Source organism: Mesoplodon mirus (assembly GCF_964341445.2).
Source record: "Mesoplodon mirus genome assembly, chromosome: 3".
Lineage (NCBI taxonomy): Eukaryota > Metazoa > Chordata > Mammalia > Artiodactyla > Ziphiidae > Mesoplodon > Mesoplodon mirus.
Genome location: NC_138978.1, coordinates 9,853,308 through 9,866,378, shown reverse-complemented (window position 1 = coordinate 9,866,378; position 13,071 = coordinate 9,853,308). Strand labels below are relative to the sequence as shown.

The window sequence follows — 13,071 nt, the reverse complement described above, 5'->3', positions numbered from 1 at the left end:
AGTGAAAACCCAAAAACAAGGACCTAAGACTTAAACAGAAAAGAATTTTGCTCTTCCATACGTAGAAATGGAACTGAGTGCCACTAGCTTCCGCTTGTCCTGGTGATAGATGTTTTTGGTGACTATAGACCATGAGTTCAAGGGAGAGGCTAAGTGGATAGACCTCCTCTCTCTACTTCAACCCGACAACTCTGCTTTTCTCTGTTTTATACATCAGGGTGCCCTATACATTTTCATTTATTTAAAAGATGCTATAATTTTAAAAGGAACTGTTACTATGTTTCAAATCCCTCTCAGAAGTTGTCTTTCCATACTTGAATTATTATTATAATTATTAAAATTATAAATACTAGCTTATCCCTGTTGACCCAACTCTATGGAGGGTGGTCTGCTGGACAGGGAGGGGGGAAGGACAAGACTTTGGAGGCTGGAAAGGAAGGAGAGGACATGGAAGACCCCTAACAACAACAGAAAAGTACTAGAAGGAGGGACTAAGAGTAAGGACCAGGACCATAGAAGGTCCTGCACTCTTCTATCTGAATAAACAGAGAGAGAGAGACCCTGGAACATCTAAAACTCCCTGGAACTTGTCTGGTTTTGCTAATATAAACACAATAAAGATCCTAATGACTTCAAGGGCAAGTCCAAGTTTAACGACGATGTCAGTTGATGACTCTGACACTTCACTGAACATGTACAATGTTAGGCATTGCTTTTTCATCCTAAACTAGACTCCCAGAACCAACCATCTACCTCCCATGGTGGAAGTCTAGTGATCAGGGCCAACAAATTGCATGTTTCTGGCTCAAATAATGACTTAACAGAGGTGTCTTTCTTCAAAGGAAACAGGCAAGGAGAAACGTCAGAAGAAGAACTGTTTGACTGGAACAAAAGAAGAGGACTGACTGGCCCCAAGTCAGAGGACTGGGGATGGCTGCAAAATGTACCCCAAAGGGCTGGATGAGCCCCAGGCAAGCTGGCCAAAACCTAGGAGGAAACAAGCGTGTCCAAGTTAATGAAGTCGTAGGTTTGGGGAAGCAAACGTCTTCATGAAACTAGGTGTTGTCAAGTAAGAAAAGAAAACTCAACTCCTGGGAATTCCCTGGCGGTCCAGTGGTTAGGACCCAGAACTTCCACTGTAGGGGACCTGGGTTCGATCCCTGGTCAGGTAACTAAAATCCCACAATCTTCACATATGGTCAAAAAAAAAAAAAGAAAAGTCAACTCCTGGGACCACATTTGTAAAGAATTTGTGGTTAGGGTCATTTGCAGCCACTGACTGCACATCAGGACCATTGCCATGTATCCCATATCACATAAGAGTCTGGTGGAGGAGACACCTCCAGGCACTCAGTGTCCGCGCCCAAAGCTTGAGAAGCCATCCCAGACTTGGGGTGGCTGCACGTGTACCAACTGTGCAGGGACCTACTAGGATAGGAACCGTCTCAGAAGCAAGAAGGAGGTTTTGTCTGCTTCATTCACAGGTATATTCCACATGACAGGACAGTATCTGGAGGGTGACAGGTATTCAGTAAACATTATTGAAGCAAGTGGATCATTGCCCAGAGCCACCTGCGTTCTACGGTAGAACCAGGACTTGAACCCTGCTCTGCATGGATAGTGCAGCCAGGCTGTTTTCCACTGTGCCACGTCTCAGTAAGGATTAGTCAGCAAAGATGTTCTACCTCTGCATGCCTATTACTTCAATGGATACCACTGATTGCTTTGCTTCTATTCCTTGGAGGATTATTAGCCCGTCTCACCATTGCCGGTTTTTTTGAGCAGATACGGGGTTTTTTGTGGGGGGTTTTGGTAATGACTTTTTATACTGATATTCAATGAATACAAAAATAATAACATACAAATTTGATACAAAAAAAATCTCACACTGATTTCTTTGCAGAGCCTCCTAATACCGGATCCTAATACTGGATACTGGTGGAGACACCTATCTGTATTCCATTCCCACTGCTTCCGGGTACCAACTCTATCAACTGCTGACTGATCGTTAACTTACACGGGCTCTTATTCTATCCTTTTTTCTTCCTCTAGCCTTTGTTAATACTATTTTCCTATTTTACTGCATTCATTCCTGGAAGCCAGCTGACCCTGTCCCCAGGACCGGCGGGCCCAGCCCCAGTAGCAGTCAATCCTCCCACCATAACGACACAGGCCAATGGACGACACTATTTGCCTGGGCCACACCCCGTCGAACTCCGCGGCCACCCGCAGGTAGAGCGAGGACCCGAGCACCAGCGCCAGGAGGAAATCAGTGTTGGGCGGCGAGTCCCGCGCGGCGGTTCAGCTGCGCGCGGGGAGCAGGTTGGGGGTGCTGGGCTCGCAGGAGAGGCGCGCTCGGCTCCCCCGAGGAGCTGCGGGAGCCGTGAGCCCCTGGGGCCGCCGCGGCTACTGCTGCCACTCTCCTAGGAGGGCGGCGCCGCGCGCAGCCGGAGCAGGTCTGCGCGCGGCCTCCGGAGCCCCCTCCGGCTCCCTCCCCGAGAGCGGAAGTGCTGCAGGGGAAGCTGCGCCGCCTGCGGGGAGGGGCGGAGCAGCAGGTAAGGTTTTATCTATGTGGCTAATCTATCCACCCTCCTTAAAAATCTGGACACAGAGAGTTGCCTCCGGGCACCCTGCTGCCTCCGCCCTTGTGAAGGCGCCTCCCCGTGGCCGAAGAGATGAAGTGCAGAAGGAAAATCCCTGCGCTGAGGGGGCAGCGGACACTGTGGCTTCTGGTCCTACCTTTGCCACTCATGGCTCTGAGGACCCATAACTCGCCAGATCACAGACGCCTTCCTGGAAAATAAGGGACCAAGCAGTTTCTGAGAACCCCGGATTAATCCCATATCTGATGCAATCCCATTCACCTGGGAATCCCAGGTTCCCACCCACGGCTGGCCATCCTGCTCAAAGCACGGTGCCCCTGATCGAGCTCAGCTTCCTGCTTGCTCCATCTAGCGAATGTGTTTTTTTTTTTTTTTTTTCCCGTACGCGGGCCTCTCACTGTTGTGGCCTCTCCCGTTGCGGAGCACAGGCTCCGGATGCGCAGGCTCAGCGGCCATGGCTCACGGGCCCAGCCGCTCCGCGGCATATGGGATCCTCCCAGACCGGGGCACGAACCCGTATCCCCTGCATCGGCAGGCGGACTCTCAACCACTGCGCCACCAGGGAGGCCCTAGCGAATGTTTTTAATTGGAGCTCATGCTCACAGCAAACCATTATCAGTCCTTATGTGGTCCCACTCCTGCTTTACTTATTTACTTCCTTTTATTTCTATTTCCTCTCCCATAGGCACCCACCCAAGTATGTTTGATACATGTCTGTGAATATACATGTCTTATAAAACACATTGTATTGTTTGTGTGTTTTCTAATTAACATAAATTTTATGCTGTTGCTTTCATTCTGTCTGTTATATTTTTTTAATTCTCACTGAGTTTTAAGGTCTACATTGCTGTGTCTACATCTTGTGTGTTCTTTGTAGTTACTAAACAGTATTCCACAATATCAGTGCAAGCCGTTTTACTCATTGTTTTCCTAGTGATGGAAACAAGTTGCCTCTGTATGCGCTCTGATGTATGCCATGTATGTCACAGCACTGGGTGACAGTTTATCGGGAATACCCACGCAGAGGGGTGGTTGGGCCTTCGGGTAGACACATGCTTAACTGACTAAATACTGCCAAATGCTTCCCTTCCCTGGTGGCGCAGTGATTAGGAATCCGCCTGCCAACACAGGGGACACGGGTTTGAGCCCTGGTCCAGGAATATCCCACATGTCGTGGAGCAAATAGGCCCGTGCACCACAACTACTGAGCCTGCGAGCCACAACTACTGAGCCCACGCGCCTAGGGCCCGTGCTCCTCAGCAAGAGAAGCCACCGCAGTGAGAAGCCCGCACACCACAACGAAGAGCAGTCCCCGCTCGCCGCAACTAGAGAAAGCCCACGCGCAGCAAAGAACATCCAACGCAGCCAAAAATAAATAAATTTAAAAAAAAATACTGCCAGACTCTCCCAGATACCTGCAGCTCCCTAGGCAGCAACAAGCAAAGATTCCATTTCCCCACATCCTCAGCAGCAATTGCCCTCTTTCTCATTCTTGCCCATCTGATAGATTACAAAGGCATATCTGACTGTTGTTTTAATTTACGTTTCTTATTTATAGTGGATTGGAACACTTTTTCATATCCACATAGCAGTTATATTTCCCATTCTTTGAGTTGCCTTTTGACATCCTTTACCCATTTTTAAGCAGGTGTGTTCTGTCTTTTCTGCTGCGTTTCAGGAATCCCTTGTGCTTTCTGGACATCTCTTGTTACTTTCAGACATCATATGATTTTTCTCTGAGACTATCATCTTTCTGATGACTTTTCTATGGTGTCTCTTTTGAGCAGAAATTCTTAAGTTTTGTGTATCCAATCCATACCATTTTTCACCCCGTGGTTTATGCTTTTTGTATGTTATTCAAGTTGCTTGCCAATTCTATGCCATAGAAATATCTTTCTACATTTTCTTCTAGTAGATTTATAGTTTTACCTCTCCTGCTTTGGTTCTGAGGCCATCTGGATTCCACCTGTATACAAAGTGTCTGTAGTGTAAGGTGCTAGCCAACCTTTATTTCTCCCCTTGTCTTGAATGAGATGTCTCTACACCATCTCCTAAACAATCCATCTTTTCCTCACTGATTTGGGGTATCACCAATCACCTAAGAAGCCTGTTTCTGAGCCCTTTATTCTGCCTTGTGGGCCGACTGTCAGTTCCTGTGTTGGCATCATGCTGCTTGTATGACTATGTCTTTGCATTGTAGTATGTTGTTACTACCAGGTAGGAAATAATCCCTCCTCTTTACTCTTTTCTTTCTGAATTGACCTAACTAGTCCTTCCTAATTTCCTCCTTTTCTTGATGATTTGGTCTGCTGCAGTTGACTCCAGGGTATGGAGGGCAGTTCAACTCAGCATGAAACCCAGACAAGAAGATCTGAGCCCCCTCCTCGCTGCCACGCATTCCTTGCCCATCAGCACCTCACCCACGGCACTCTTTCTCTTACCCAATCGACAGAAATAGAGAGTCACGCTCCTTAGTAACCACATAGCTCATGTAAACTCTGGAAAACAAAGGATAATCAATAGACTCAGTCTGGTTTTACTCAGTCCTATATCCCAGAGCCAGGACAGTATCTGACATGCCACAGACACTCCATAAATATTTGTATGGTTGAAAAGAGGGCAAAAATCAATGGTATCATTCTCATGTCAAAGCTTATATTTATTGTCTACCTTTGAGCTTTCTGCATAAGCATCTGAGCAGAACCTGGTCTAGGCTTTCTCTTACAGAGGACATTTTACAACTTCAGTAGACTCCACTGCATTCATTAATGAGAGTGTAGAATTAATGTCAGACCTACGATGGTTATAATACGGATTGATGGGGAACCAGCGCCTGGTAAAGGGAAAAGGTACTACTCGTAAGATGCAGCCCTTTGCTGGAGTTGCTTGGAGCTTGGTTGTTAAAATAAAGGTTAAAAAGCTGATGAGAATTTCAAAGAAGCTATGCTAATTGCTGGTAGGGACAGAGGAAAGAAAGATCCAAAAGCCGAGATCATCAAATGCTGGCTCTGTTCAGCAAGTCCAGGTTTTTATAGCTGAAAGTTTAAAGCTATATGTTTCTGAAGACCTCTATTGTTAGATATTCCAGAGTGGCTGCACCATTTTACAATTCCACCAGCAATGGATGGGTGATCCAGCTTCTTTGCATCCTTGCCAACATTTGATTTTATCACTATTTTTTATTTTAACCAACCTGATGGAAGTATAGTGATATCTCATTGTGATTTCCTATGTGTTTCTGATCATTTAATAGCTATAACAAAATAACTTAAGAGGTGCATGAACTGTACAGTACATATCACACCAGCAGGACATGGGAAAATAATTCCACTATTACACACATTAATATTTCTGCAGCAAACCTATGAACATCACATAAGTGAATAAATATGGGCAATAAGTATCCTCATCCCAATTTAAATCTGAATATGTGAACAAATGAGCTCAGGTCAAATATGACTGCCAAACCAGTTGTGAAAAAATTCTCAGCTTTCCCAGCAGCCTGGATATTGGAGCTGCAGTTAAGGAATTTTGGACCTGTTGATAAATATATAATTCTAGATGGCCTAATTCCATTAAGGCATCACTGGAATTGAATCAATGGACAGTAAAGGGGATAAGCTGGGAGAAGATGTTGTTCATTCATTCTCTTATTCATCCATTGGACAAATACTTATTGAGTACCTACTATGTGCCAGCAAATGAGGCTCTTCCTATACGAAGCTGAGTAAGGGAAGCACCTCTGGAAAACCCCACCCAGTCCAGAGTAGAAAAGGTTGCCTCGCTGGGACTGGGGGACATGACCTTGGGTGACAACAGCCTCATGGGTGTAGTTCAGGGTCCTTCTTTATTCTCACGCTGTCATGTACAAAATGGACAAATCTGGGCATGGAGCAAATTCCCAACTTCTCTAAAATATGTCCCTGTTTGGGGCTTCCCTGGTGGCGCAGTGATTGAGAGTCCGCCTGCCAATGCAGGGGACGCGGGTTTGTGCCCCGGTCCGGGAAGATCCCACGTGCCACGGAGCGGCTGGGCCCGTGAGCCATGGCCGCTGAGCCTGCGTGTCCGGAGCCTGTGCTCCGCAACGGGAGAGGCCACACAGTGAGAGGCCCGCATACCGCAAAAAAAAAAAAAAAAAAAAAAAAAAAGAAAAACAAAAAAGTTTGTCCCAGTCCTAATTGAAACCGTGCACCTCAGATTGGGACTTGAACCCACGTGCCGGGACTCGAACCCAGCCTAATCCCTGATTGGGACTTGAAGGTATTCATTTCAACAATGCAAAAAGCATCTGCAGCATCATCACCCCAAACCACAGCCAGGACCTTGACCAGAACCTTCAGCCAAGCCCTTAACACCCCCATCACCATCCCACCTCGCCGCCTTCCCAGTATGAGAGAACGGTTACCTTGAATCCCGTATCCATCACTACTTTTCTTTCCTTTTTACATAGTTCCATTGTATCTGTGTATATTCCTTAGAAGTATTATTATGAGTTTAATTGTTTTTAATTTTGTAGACAAAGTATCTGGCTTTATGTAATTTTTCGAAAATTTTTTCACTGAATTTTATACTGCCGGTATTCATCCACAGTATGGTGTGCCTTCCGGTTCACTTACTTGAACAGCTATGTCATATCCCATAACGCCTTAATAGCTGTGCAATATAACATTGACTATGCCACAGTTGATTCATGCACTCCGCGTCGAGGGGCATTTGGGTTGTTTCGGGTCTGGGCTGTTTTGAACGACGCTGCGCCTGTCTCCGTGGATGCATGTGCAAGAGTGTCTCTCGGGGCCCAGGACCTCCTCTCCCTCTGTTCTGCAAATCATCCAAGGCCTCACCCCCCCCTTCTGTCACCCAGGTCACACCCACCGACTTTCTCCAACAATTCACCCAACCGACAGCAGCACAGAGTCGGTCTCCTGGGATAGAAAACCACACAGGGCGCGGTACATGTCTGCAAGACAAAACCGACACATCAGCAGCCACCTGTAGGGAGGTCGTTGCCCCACGGGGACCAGCACTGCTCCCCAGCCCCCAAGAAGAGCTACCAACAGCGCTGGCACTGGGTGGGACATCTTCCCTTTCTTCCTATTCTTGGCTCCTGTGCAGTGACTCTGGCCACCTCTGCCGGGACAACACAAACAGCCAAGTCAGACGCCTGAGTCGACAACAATCTCCTGAATATCAGGGCTCAGATGTGCCTTGGGGCTCCCCAGCTGCAACGTTTTCTTTTACAGTAGGGGAAACTGTGGACCTAGAAGGCTTGGTGATTTGAAACCAACAAAGCCAAGATGAGGGAAGGTGGGCGTGTCTGCCCTGAAATATGAATAATAATTATATATATGTATAGATGTTATTAAGAAGTAAGCAGTGGTCGCATGGGCCATTTCTATGAGTCGAGCAGTATGTTGGAGGCTCTCAGAAAGCAGGCCCCTGATCATTAATACATTGACCACACGGGCACAGTGCCAGACACAGAATCTGGACCAAATAAACCACATCTAACTCAGCCGTTCTCAACCCTGGCTGTTTATAGAAGTACGGGGGGAGGGGTGGGGGTTACACACCCTGATGCCCAGGCTGAGTCCCAGACCAACCAAATCAGAATCTCTAGGGTGGGAGCACAGGCAACAGGATTTCTCAAATCCCACCAGGCAATTCCAGTGTCAGAGGAGGTGGTGATGGAACATCTGGCAGAGAGAAGCAACAATGGGGCGGGTACTTGCTTTATTAACACGGTTTGGGTAGGTGACAAAAGAAGGGTCAAAACGAGTCAGAGTGGGCAGCTCCTGGGTCGGTCTCGGACCTGGCTTAAGTCATCTGGGAGCTTTTTTAAAATACTGATGCTGGATCCCATCCCCAGAGACTGACAGTCGGCCTGGGGTAGGAGCTGGGTGTGAGTATGACTCTCAAGCTCCCAGGGGGTTCTAAAGTGCAGGCAACCAGAGTGGAGACGACTGCTAGGCACGACCTGGTCCTGCCGACCTTCCCCACTCCAGCCCCCTGCTCTGTGGTCCCGACATTCTTCTTTCTCTTGAGCACCCAAGGTTTTGCACTTGCTCTCCCTTAATAGGTCTGGGACTAGGGTGAGGCAAGCAAGGCACTCTCCTTGGGTGCAAAATTAAGGGAGTATCAAAACACTCAGTATCCAAGATAAATAATACTTTGGTGCAATATTTTAAGGAATCAAAATGAATGCCAGAAACGTCTGTGATGAACAACATATCGAAATGTTAGATAGAATCCTCCTTTGCTTTTGCACGACTTACCCAGCTCTCTTGGATCCTGCTTTTATATAAACGTTGGTATGTTGTTTATCTTAGTTTTCTGCATTAATACTGATATTTTTAATATTGCATAAAAATATATTTATCTGGATCACTGTGGTTTGGGGTGCCCCTTTAAATACGGAGCCCAAGGAGGGTGCCTCACCTGCCTCACCCCATTCCCGTAAGGCTTGGAGCTCTCTTTCCCGGCCCCTGTAGGGCCGGCTCCTTCTCATCAGTTGATCCTGGGCTCAAACTTTGCCTTCTTGGAGAGGCTTCCTCTGACAGGAAAAACTAAATCTGCTCCCTGAGTCATTCTCTACTCCATCGCCCTGTGCTGCCACGATGTGAAATTACCCTACTCATTTGTTTCACTGTCTGGCCCCCTCATTTGAGTGGGCTCCAATGAGGACCTTTCTTGTTCTCCACAGTGACCCCCGTGCCTCAAAGAGGGTCTGACACAAAGTAGGTGCTCAGTAAACATTTGCTGAGTGAGCCCCGGTTTTACTTTTGGAAATAACGTCATCCCTCCACAGAGGGAGGGGAACAGACCCAGCCAATGAATGGGGGTGCTCCCCGGGGCCTCTGAAAGGGAAGAGTGATCTTGGGCAAGGGTGAGGCCAGTAGATGGGAGATTATTCATAAAAGGGGAGAGCTTCAGGGCAGCAAATTCAGCTATTGTGTTTTCACCACCAGGTGGCAGTACACCCTAATCTCAGGGAACATGTAATGCGAACAGCCCACCTCTTCACATGGGCAACTTTTCTCCAGTGCGGAAATAGAGACACAGACGTAGAGAACAAACTTATAGTTACCAAGGGGGGAAGGGGAGGGTGGAACAAATTGGGAGACTGGGATTGACATATTACATTACTATGTATAAAATAGATAACTAATGAGAACCTACTGTATAGCACAGGGAACTCTACTCAATGCTCTGTGGTGACCTAAATGGGAAGGAAATCTAAAAGAGTGGATAGGGCTTCCCTGGTGGCGCAGTGGTTGAGAGTCCGCCTGCCGATGCAGGGGACACGGGTTCGTGCCCCGGTCCGGGAAGATCCCACATGCCGCAGAGCGGCTGGGCCTGTGAGCCATGGCCGCTGAGCCTGCGCGTGCGGAGCCTGTGCTCCGCAACGGGAGAGGCCACAACAGTGAAAGGTCCGCGTACCGCAAAAATAAAAAATAAAAAAGAGTGGATATATGTATACGTATGACTGATTCACTTTGCTGTACAGCAAGAAACTATCACAACATTGTGAATCAACTATACTCCAATAAAAATTAATTTTAAACATTTTTTCTCCTGTGCGGCCATCCCTCCATCCATCCATTTGTTTGTTGGTTCATGAACATATCCTTTCACCCAGTTATTTGCCCATCCATCCATCTATATATTCATGCACTCATACATCCATTCAAAAAATAAAACCACAGGCCTGGTCCTGGGGATCCTGCAGCAAGCAAAATAGAAGACTTTCTCGCACTCTTGGAATTTCCACTTTTAGTTGGGGAAGGCAGACGGTAACTAAGGAAACACCCGGAGGAATGAGATAAGTTCAGATTGCGACAAGTGCCATGAAGAAAACTTTAAAGGATGATGTCAGGGATGGAGGTGGGGGCGGGCATAGGGTAGGGCACTAGAGTGGGCAAGGAGAGTTCTTTAGATAAGATGTCCACGGAGCCCACTCTGCGGAGGGACATTTGAGATCAGACTGGAAGAATGAAGAAAGGGTCACCCGTCCTGCAAAGCAGTGGTGGGGGGGAGACGTAACTTTGGAGGACTCGGGAACAGCAAGTGCAGGAGATGCAGGGTGAGAAGGAGCCTGGTGTGTCCAAAGCCCAGAGGAACAGGCAGCATGGCTGCAGCAGAGTGAATCGCTGTGGGAGGTGGGAGACCCGGGTGACCAGGTCGGAGAGGTCTGCGGGGCCAGCACCAGCTGTGGGGAGGAGTTGGGATTTCACCTGAAGACCCCGTAAAGCCACAGGAAGTGTTCACTGCAAGACTGACAAGTTCCGACTTGTATTTTTAAGGGTTCTTTCTGGCTGCTGGGTGAGGATTAGACTGTGAGGGGTGAGGGGTGACATGGGAGAGCGGTTACTGGGATGTAGGGATAAAGGGATGCGGGCAAGACAAGGTGGCTTCGGATCACAGGGGTCTTGCAGAGCCGGAGAGAAACGCATGGGTTTGAGAAATACTGTGGGGTGAGAACAGACAGGACTGGTCAATGGCTGTGAGTGGTGAGGAAGCGGAGAAGAGTCAACACTGCAGGGCCATAAACACCAAACGCCACCCCACTCCAGCCCTGGCCACTTCACCACCCTCTCCTTGACCAAGACTATCATAGTATAAAAAAGAACGTTTTCACACCATCTGCTGACTTGAGCCCAAAGCCCTTAGTCAGGGCTCCCTATAAAAACCTCCAGCTGCTGATTCCTTGGAGGGAATCCAACAAGGTTCCCATGGGAGGGGTGGGCAGCGCTTTGCATGAAGATGAGGCTCTTCCTTCACGAAGCCGCCGGGGACCATCTTACCCAGGCTCCCTAATACGGCAACCCCTCCGTGGAAGAAGATGATGCCTCGCCGGGGGCTGGGGGAGGCCTCCTTGGGCTGGAACAGCCTCACGGGTACGGTTCCAAAACGCAGGTTGGTTACCACGAGCCCAGGGTCCTTCTTGATTCTCACGCTGTTGTGCAAAAACTGAATAAATCTGGGCATGGAGCAAATCCCCAATTTCTCAAGTATATTCCCCTGTTAGAGGTAAGAGAAAGAGCGGGAGATATTAGGAGAGGTTAGGATCTACCTGGATGGTGGATGACTCCTGCCCCTTGTAACTGCTGGGATGTTTTTGCAGTTTCTCATCTGCCTCAAAGGCATGCATCTAGGGCTCATCGGGCTCTAGGATGTGTCCAGATAAAGCGTTTGGGCTTTCAGAATCTCCTCCCAAAAGCTCTTGGTTGAATAGTGGTATGAATTTGCCAAAGAGCTAGCCCACGTTTGGGCTGAGTGGTTGGGCATTGAACTGATCAAAGCCAATGTCCAAGGCAGCTAGCTGGCAACCTCGCTCTCTTTGGCTCCCAGCCTAAGACGGCAAAGACGGTCCATCACCTGGGTCAGCACCATCATTGCCTCTCTGGGTTATGACAGACCCTTAAGTCTCACTTGTGTTCAACAGGAAAGAGTAATGGGATCAATTGAGGATGTCTGCCATGGGCTCAGGAGGAAGAAGCAATGGCACAAAGGCTCTATATTTGCCAAATGTGAAAAAGAAATCCATTGTTTCTAAACTAATATGGTTGTAAGGTCGGATCTTAACAAACGGCACCGCGAAACAGAGGAAAGCTTCAAGTGAGCTTTATTAGGGGGCACTCCCGGGCGAGGTTCACTGGTCCGAGAGAAAGGGGCCAGAGAAGTCGCACCCGGGCGAGGGTTGGGCGGGATTTTATAGGGGAAGAAGGGAAAGGGGTGTGGTGAATCTGGGAGGGCGCAGGGTATTCCTTATTTGGTGGTCTCTTCGGGTATCGTGGCAATATCTGGTGCCGGTTACATCAGTCTTGGGACCGCTAGTCCCGCCCCTCGAAAGGCGGGAAGGCTGGGCCGGGTGGAAAGCCCCCAGGTCAGTTCCTAGAACTGGGTGGTCCGGAATGTCTCCAGGTCAGTTTCTGGAACTGGGTGGTCCGGAGAGTTTCGGTCTGATGCAACCTGTGAATCTGATTGCGTTCCCCTGCCTCGGGCCAGTTGGCCTTACAATAGTCACTCTAGTTATAAACAAGCAAAATATCTGAATATTTCTTGAAGTATAGTTACATGGTATCATATCTCATGTACTAAATGCATTTCAACCATAATGGATCATCTCTTCCGTGGACCTCGCATGGAATATGTGTCTTTGTCATAAAGAAAACAGCAAGGGATAATTGTGAACATAGTAAGAACAGCTGACACTTATTAGTCTCCTACAACATGCCAATACTGGTCCAAGTGATTTGGATTATTAACTGGCTTAAACTACTCAGCGACCCTCCTAAGTCAAGCACAATTATCAGCTCCATTTCACAGATGGGAAAAGTGAGGCATGCCAAGGTCATGTGCCTTGCCTGTCAACAAGTAAGAAGTAGAACTTATGTTCTCAACCACTAAACTAGAAAGAGCTTGGGTTCTCAAGTCCAGCAGATTTGGATTCAAGACTTAGCTCTACTAC

At 48.0% G+C, this 13,071-nt stretch overlaps 1 pseudogene across 1 annotated transcript in view; it reads right to left on the bottom strand.

Annotated features, from left to right (window-relative positions):
- The window catches only part of LOC309800616 (arylacetamide deacetylase-like 4), a 41,477-nt pseudogene extending 29,889 nt beyond the window's left edge, over window positions 1-11,588 (bottom strand). The window contains exons 1-3 of the transcript in view: window positions 11,405-11,588; window positions 7,502-7,560; window positions 2,740-2,900 (exon numbers count right to left, since the gene is read on the bottom strand). The product of the transcript in view is annotated as an arylacetamide deacetylase-like 4 (transcript). The remainder of the gene's footprint in view (window positions 1-2,739; window positions 2,901-7,501; window positions 7,561-11,404) is intronic.
- Between the last annotated feature and the right edge of the window lie 1,483 nt (window positions 11,589-13,071).